This window comes from Siphateles boraxobius, unplaced genomic scaffold (genome assembly GCF_051911475.1).
Source record: "Siphateles boraxobius isolate OS27281-9 unplaced genomic scaffold, OSU_SipBor_1 13, whole genome shotgun sequence".
Taxonomy (NCBI): domain Eukaryota; kingdom Metazoa; phylum Chordata; class Actinopteri; order Cypriniformes; family Leuciscidae; genus Siphateles; species Siphateles boraxobius.
Window position 1 is genome coordinate 18,782,405 of NW_027508733.1, and position 9,204 is coordinate 18,791,608.

The following is a 9,204-nucleotide window of genomic DNA, read 5'->3' on the forward strand; positions in this document are numbered from 1 at the left end:
TATGAAGGTGACTTGACTTGACTGACTGATTGATTCATTGATTGATTAATTCAATCATTCATTGATTTAAAAAAGTCAGAACTATATATTTTTGGTACAGATGTTATCGATAGAGTTTTACTTGAATATTAAACCCAGAACCGTTTCTTTGAATCCAGATGGCCACTTGCACAACATTCTTTTTGAAAAGGTGTAAAGATCTGTTGCCCCTTTAGGCATGGGTAATAAAAATGGCTGCAACTTGTAGTCACTACATCAAATTGACTTCATAAAGCATTCCTGGGGAATATGATCTCAGGAAACAACAAATGAGCAACAAATGAGCTGTTCATTTGCCAGCCAGCCAACACGATACTGCTATTTTAACAAGGCTGTCCAGGGGTTCACACAGGCTGACATGATTTAGCTGAAAAATATGGGAAAAGTGACTGATAAAGAAAACATATTGTTCCTAGAAAGAAAAAAAAGCTAGTGAGACAGCTATATACACAGTTCCCGAGGTCACGCTGACCGCCCTGAAACTAGGCACAAATAGTTCCTCTTTCTGTTATTCCAGATATTTTTGTCTGAAATCCTAGATAGGAAAATGAAACAGCTTTGCAAATGTCCACAAAAACCAGGTCAGCAGCAGGTCGAAGGATGAGAGCGGAACCGCTGAGAGCCGATGACAATCCTGAGAGTCAAACTCTTATCATCTTACTCACAACCAAAACCCCCCAAAATAACTTGCGTCACTTTGTTTCTCACGGGCAAAGCCAGCACATCACGTGACGTAGACAATAACGCCGGACATGCTAGGTAGAGTCTTTGTTTATTTGCTCCGGTTTAGTCATTAGTAATTAATAAACTTTAATCGATATGCCAGTGACCTCGTCTCTTGACCTCGGGTTCCTTCCATTAATCCTGAGGCAGGAAGACGCTAATAATAACGTCATTACGGCTAGCATTTCGTACAAGCTGCGTGACATGCAGCACATGTTCTCGGTTTCACGTGCTGTGTAAATTCCTCAACAGTAATTAGTTCCACATGCCCAGCTGGGTCGACGAAGGAATTTCTCCCAAATAATGACGTTTCTCGACTGCTTTTGTGGAGCTTGTCAAGACAACAGCTAAACACTATAGACATGTTTACTGCAACGTAAAACGTAGACGTTTGAACAAGGAATATGACGTTCTCATGAAATTATATCCATTTAAAAAACAATTTTGAATTTTGAATCAGGATATCACATAAGTCATAACTTTTGACCATCCCACCAACATTATGTTGAGTGATGAAAAGCACGTCACTTCATGGTTATCGGCACAAACGTACCCGTAACAATGTGGGCCGAAGGAAAAGTGAAACAACCGTGGAGACCAGAGTCTAGAAAGCCACCCTCATGGTCTTTGTTGTCCAGGGTAAATTCAACCGCTGCGTGATTCAGCTCAGTGTAAGCCTTCCTGCAGAACTGTTTATTACTGGGGCTTTCTGGAACAAAAGAATACTTTGTGGTTAAACGCAGGACACATGAACACACATACACGTACGCATGATTTGGCCAATGTTATGTAAGATGATATTGGACCCTAGTCATTAGAGGCAGGGTAAAATAAAAACAGCATTATATGCTGACCATAGAGCAGATTTCTCTGTCCTCTCAAATTTCAAGCAAAAAAAAAAAAAAAAAGCAACAAGCAAAAGAAGAGAGAAAGAAATCTAGCAAAGGACAACCAAGGTAACCATGTCAGCACCTAGTTATGACTGCAACTGATCTGTCATTGTGAAGGGCAATCTCCTTCATCAAAAATAATTGTATATGCGCAAGACAAAAAAAAAAAAAGACAGTCAGTTCTCAGATGCATAGAAAATTTTGGCTTCAGCTACTTGGGCAATATAAAACCCAAAACTCGGGGGTTGGAGTATATAAATAAATAAAGATAAACATCAATAAATACATAAGATAACCCACAATAAAAAAATTAAACAACACAATAAAATAAATTAGATTAAAAAAACTATCTAAAATAAATAAAGATAAAATAATCAAATTAAATTAAATAAAATTCAGATAATAAAATAAAATAAAAAAGCTAAAATAAACCAATAAAACAACACAAACAAGCTAAAATAAAGAAAGAATAAAAAAATCAGATAAAATCAAATAAAACACAATGAAATAAAATAGATAATAACATCATATAAAAAAGCTAAAACAATAAAACCATAAAACGTTAAATTTATAAATAAATAAAAGATGATAAAATAAACAAACAAATAAAAATAAACAAAGATACAACACAATACAATAAAATAGATACTTAAATAAAACAAGATTAAATTAAAAAGCTAAAATAAATGAATAAATGATACAACACAATACAATAAAATAGATAATTAAATAAAACAAGATTAAATGAAAAAGCTAAAATAAAATAAATGAATAAATGATGCAACACAATAAATACATTAATAAATAAATAAAGATACAACGCAATAAAATAAATAATAAAATAAGATGAAATAAGTAAAAAGAAAGAAAGATAAAAAAATTAAAAAAGTTAACAAAATAAAGCAAAACATGTGTATTATCCCCCTGAGGAATGATTTGTGACTTTTTTTTTTTATCAAGGGCAACATAAGCGGTGGATGCTAAGCTAAAACTACATGGAGCTAAATAGTTAGATGACAATCAGCTAGTTAATCTCACAATAGCTGTTGAAACAGCTGACTCACTTCATTCACTAAGCCAGCTGCCAAAACGGTTGATGATAATAAGCAGCAAACAAAACGAGCAAATGTATCGTGAATGAAGATGACAAAAGTGGGCTTTGCGACTATTATGTCAGTACGTTTTAAAAAAGCCATTTCCCACGAGGCTGTGTCTGTGTCCCGCTGCAGATATCAGAGCAGTTCTGTTGTTTCTCTGATTTGGGCTGGAGAGGTGAAGAACTCTAGCACTGAAGCAGCTCCTCTGGGAAGCTCAGGGTCAGAGACTGGCCTGCCATACACCGGTTGCCATAGAGCAGGGAAAACTATGCGGTGTCCACACTCAGTTCCCTCTCTTTTCTTCCCCTCTCCATTCGCCATCTCCTCTCAACACCAGTAATGTGTCTCAGTTTGACACATTACTCGACAAGAACTCTGCTATGAGTTTCACTTTTAAAGTAGGCCTATATTGTATGGATGTATGGATATCTATATCTGCAATAGAGTACATTAGTGCCCGCTCCCTCTTTTAGCAGCGCCCGTTCCGGAAGTATGTTTTCCAATAATTCTTCCCATAGGGAAAACGTCTTTATTAAAGCGTTAAAAGTCATGAACCAAACCAACCAGCTACGAGGTGAATCATTGCTTTATAAACTTTGATTTGAAGCAAAAATTGGTCAAAAGTACAAATGTACAAGACCGTGTCTTTAATGTCTTTAGTGAGGAAAAAGAACTACAATCCCATGAAACCGCAAAAAAACGATGGAGAAATATAAAACTACTCATTTACAGTACATATGTTGGTTATATAAAACAATTTACTTTAAGTTCATTGCAATATATGCATACATATACAAATATTTAAAGGTGGGGTATGTGATTCTCTTTTTTGTAATTTTTTTCAAAATAACTTGAAATCCTATTCCTAACCCACTTACAGCCACTGAGTTAGAAGCACTGAAATGAAAATTAAGCAATTTAATCATCTGTGGAACGGGCAGGACTCAAAAAACTCCAGCCAATCATTTCCAAGACCACCTAGAATCATTGGACAGTAAGTTCGTCAATCAAACGGTCGTACCACACCCCCCTCCCCACAGCGCGCGTGACCCCCTTCGTCCACATACTCAAAGCTTGTGACGCATGCACATCTCGTCAGTAAAGCCGGTTCCATGATTAGTAGTAAATCGTCATAGAGTGCCGAAATTATGACGTCACTTTGTAGGGCAACTCGGAAGTTAGCGGCGCATGGGTTCCCTCGATCGGAAAGCTATGCATTTTCCCCATAGACTTTTGGAAAATCGCAAAAAATAAGATCTGTGTTCAACAAAGAGTTGTGACCCTTACACGTTTTGTCTATCAAGATAATCTTTACAAGTTAATCCAAAATTATACATTTTGAAGCCTATATAAAGTTTAAAAAACCACAAGCAGACACAATAAAGTTTAAAAAACCACAAGCAGGTTATAATAACTGGTGTGTTTTATGTAATAGATCATAACGTGAAAATATTTAGAGGCTTTGTTAACCACAGACCTTATTTCAGGCGATTTAGCAAAAACCCATTCAAAAAACCCATAGACTCTAGGGCGAGGGAACCGGAGGGAACTAACTTCCGCGTTTTGGCCTACAAAGTGACGTTATAACTTCGGTACTCTATAACAATCTCTCGCGCATTTGAGTTTTCGCTCGTGCATGATTGCGCATCCATGTTCTTCGAATGGGTGGAGTCAGGGCCAGCGTTGGAGGAAAGAAGGTCGGACCATTTGAACTGTATATTTTCAAAATCTGCCGGTCGTTTTCCAAATCACATGGGCTACCCCACCTTTAAGTATTTTGAGATCATTAAGGGAGACCAACTTGATTACGTCATTCGCAGTGCTTCATAGGAGTGGGCGGAGCAAAAGAGCTCTTTTAGCATAATTTTCTGCACAGCTTTATAGGTAAAACAGTTTTAACCACGAATTGCACAGTTAAACGCGGTTATTTTAAAAATTAGCTGAAATAATTAATTTTCCACAAAAAACATACACTTTTTTATATTTAGATCATTTCTATTATTGATTGCCATCAGGATTTTCAACCAGCATAACAAAAAAAAAATGTATTTAAAAAATTGCCTACCCTGCCTTTAAGTGAAACCTTTTTCCTGTAGAAATCATAGTAATTTCATGGTTTACCAAACGCCTCTAATTAAAACACTATTTTAACTTTAAGATATTTCATCCTCAATGTTCAAACCTGCCACAATAAGCACACCTAATATATAAACTTTACAGTTATTCTCAAGAGGTCCCATGCTATTTTCACCATCCCTTCCCACTTTTTTCCCTTTCCAATGATTCATTTCTTACACAGATGTACCTCCAATCGATATTCCGCCACACTTCTGTAGGAGTATAAACACAACTTCCAGTCTATCAGCAGCCGTCTGACTCAGTTCTGGAAGGAAGTTGAGGGTACGTAACTGGACGGGATGCTGTTCCTCTGTATGCACGTCAACCAGGGTTAGTCTCTAACAAGCTGAAACGTGGATATGTTTTAGAGTAGTCAAGGTGCTGCTTGTATAGCAGTAGGCCTATATATTTACTGTCCTCTGAAAATAACTCAACATACAGCCATTATTGTCAAAATAGCTGGCAACAAAAGTGAGTACACCCTAAAACTCTGTCCAAAGTGTCAATATGTTGTGTGAGCACCATTGTTATCTAGCACTGGCTTAATCCTCCTAGGCATGGAGTTCACCAGATCTGGTTGTTGCTGGGATCCTCCTCCACTCCTCCATAATGACATCATGGAGCTGCTGGATGTTAGACACACAGTGCTTTTCCACCTTCTGCTTGAGGACGCCCCACAGGCGCTCAATAGGGTTCAGGTCTGGAGACATACTTGGCCACTCCATCACCTTCACCTTCAGCTTCCTCAGTAAGGCAGCTGTCATCTTGCCGGTGTGTTTGGGGTCGTTATCATGCCGTTCGACACAGTTTCTGAAGGGAGGGGATCATGTTCTGCTTCAGAATGTCACAGTACATGTTGATAATTTTTATAATATTGTATTATATAATTCAAATATAAAACATATACATTAAATGTATATATTAGTTATATATTATAGAAATAAAATATCATATATAACGTAATATAATACTATAATATACACATATATAGATATATATACGTTTATACATCATAACATACATAAGAAACTTTATTATATAATTAAAAAATATATTATTAATTTAAAATTACATAATATATATAAATTATTAATTGCATTTATTATAAGTCTATTATATACACACACATTTGTACATAAAGTTTTATCTTTTGCTATTCTAATGACCAGCCCCGTAACCACTGAAAGCTAAAAGAGTTGAATTCCCATTATTTTAAATCTCACAAACACCCAGTTCTCAAGCAATTGTCTAATTTCCTCCTACAGATTGACTGTTCAGATAATGGCCTAAGCCTCCCTGCCGAGACGCTAAAGCTTTCCTTTAGTCACAGACGTGCTTGTTACAGCTAGCGATCTCCTCTCACTCTAATCCAATACTACACTGAAGCCAAAAGTCAAAAAAGTCCATTTGTACACTAAAATGCAACACTGTTTCCATTATAATAATTACCCTATGAGACTAAATTCTTGAGGGTTGCACATTAAAGGATACATGTTCCAGGATGCAAGACTAAACCATTACTCACAGCAGCAATGAGCGTCCCGTTGAAGGACTGGCTCTTATTTTCCAATCCTGTTTCCTACACTTGGTTCCTTTGGTATAATCCAGCACCATAACCTCAACACAAAAGCCTGGCCCCGTCCCATCATACAATCATGTGGCTAGTGCCATACCAGGTGGAAGAGGGTTCACATCCCGGGAATATCCCAAAGTAAGCTTTACACTGGAGTAACTATGCTTCTAAAAATTCCAAATGCAACCTTCCCATAAACTGACATGAAAATTTTCGCTAAATGTTTAAATAACGTAGCTGGTAGCCTAATTATAGATTCCGTCTCAGTTTTAATCGCTTTTATCCATAGGCTACATTTAGTATAAAATATAGAAAGTATGTAAATTTAAACACTTATACCATGTGTTCCCCAGGAATCGAACCCATGACCTTGACATACAGTGCAATGCTTTACAAGTTGAGCAAAAGGGAGAAAAAGTGCTTTGTTGAAAGATTTACCTTTTTGCTTGGAAAGGATGAGCATCAAAAAGTGTTAAATATATGCCAAAATGGCTCAAAAAACCATCCGCCACCTGGGGCCTCATTTATAAAACTTTGCGTAGGATTTGCGTCAGAAGTGGCGTACAGATGAAACATGCGTACGCACAGAAATATTCGGATTTATAAAACCGTGCGCACGCACATCCTACGCATTTTTCCCTTAATAAATCACAATCAATTCTAAATGTAGCACAGCTTTTACGGCTTCATGTCACGCCCATAGTTGCCCATAAATAGTCCGTGAAACGCCCACAAGTTAATATTCATCGATTGCGAAAGCATGGTAAACACAGAGAGGAAATCAAAAAAACGTAACTTCACTCAATGGCCCTCATATATCATTCTTGCGTAGAAACGGGCGTATATGTTGGTGTAAGATTATGCTTACACTCCTCTCACCGCCTGATTTATGAAGCTGTGCGTACCTTTGAAATCCAGGTGTACGCAACACCTGCCCTTGATAAATGCCGCGGCTGAAAACGATCGTCATTAGAATAACACGCCCCTATATATTCAAGTATCCGCTTCCCCCACACCCTCATTTTACGCCATGGACACACGGAAGACGGCAAAGAGGAGACACTTCTCTGGAGATCGAGACCATCACCATCATGAAAAATTATTATTAAATCAAACAACAGTATTTTTGATGATAAATTCAAAGTTAATTGTATTTTTTTTTTCAAAACGCTATAAATCCATCCATTTTTTGTCTAAAAAAACAACAACAAAAAGAACAAGAAGAGAACATGCAACACATAATCAGGGACTCATACTATAAATTAATATAAATTAAATAAGTGCAACTGCATGAAATAAATAAAAGCCAAACAAAATACATAGTAAAATAAATTAAATAGTAAAAATAAAATAAATATTTCCAATGTCACGTTCCAATATTGTCCACCACATAAAACAAATAATTTAAAAATAACACACAAATACATTCCTTAAATACAACAATGTTAAAAATACATTCAAATCATTTAGTAACACATTTAGGCTAATAGTAATTCGTGCCGAACTTGAAAAAAGTAATGATAACAATATTCAGGCCTACTATTAGGCTACGAGTTGTAGCCATTAACTAAGTGCATTTAGTTTCATATTTGTTAAAAAATAATAATGTTATTTTTCCCCATCTATGTTGATTATGAAAAGTGAACATAGGCTAAGATAGGATGCGCAATATATCGGGAGACAAGCTCAGACATGATTTTGGCCACTTAATTAAGTTTTGTTTTGTAGAAAGCCTTTCTTTAAAGTGAATTTCGTTTTGTATAAATTTTATCTTAATTTTAATATTTTTTTCATCAACCAATTGCCTGGATTTAATAAATAAGAAGCAAATAGCAGACAATATAATCATGAGTCATGACATGGAGGTGCGGGCGCGGTCCCTTGCATTGCACGTGAACTGGAGCGAAACTCTTCACAAATTAACCGAAACTCAGTATATTACTCACAGACATGAGAAATATATCTATAAAGAAAGCTTGAAATGTCTTTAAACGAAACAATTATAAACGAAAAGAAATAGGCTACTGTCTCTATAGACGCGTTCACTACGGAGATGGTGATCATCAATTTCATCTTTGCAGACACAACACTAGTTTATTAATAGAAATATAATACAAATTTATTTTTAAAAATGGCGTTTATCGCGTTTTGGAAAAGAGCTCCTCATACCTTTTAGTTTGTCAGTGCGTTTTGTGGTGTTAGGAATTGTTTTTCTGCGCATTTCCGCACTAACTCAAAACGTGCGTACATGTACACCACCTCCTGACCTGGCGTAGGATTTGATCGTGTCGTACGCCAACGTCACCGTGGTTTTGGGTGTACGCCAGGTGTACGCTGGAAATTTGGTGTACGCACTTTTGATAAATGAGGGCCAATGTGAAGTAGAAGTTATCGTGGCGAAGTGGAAAAGAGGAGAAAAATGTTGTTTGGAGGGCACAGTGTGGGCATTACTAATGCCAAAAAGGCATAGCGTAGGCATTGTGTAGCCTCACAACATCGGATTGTGGCCGAAATAAAAAAGAAATGGTCGGACATTTGCCTCATTTGCCAGCAAGTCTTCTTGCTGTCTGAAGATGCGTTCACTCCGAATCCTTTCATTTTCCACATCTTCTAAGAGCGCAAGATCCGCCATTGTGCGTCATTACGCATTGTGATGGGGCATTTTATTTCCATCCATTTAATTGCATCTGACAAGCTACAGATGTCGGTTATAATCTACTTGGAAATGGGAAATAGTTCAGCGCAAATGTAATTTCTAGCAGCT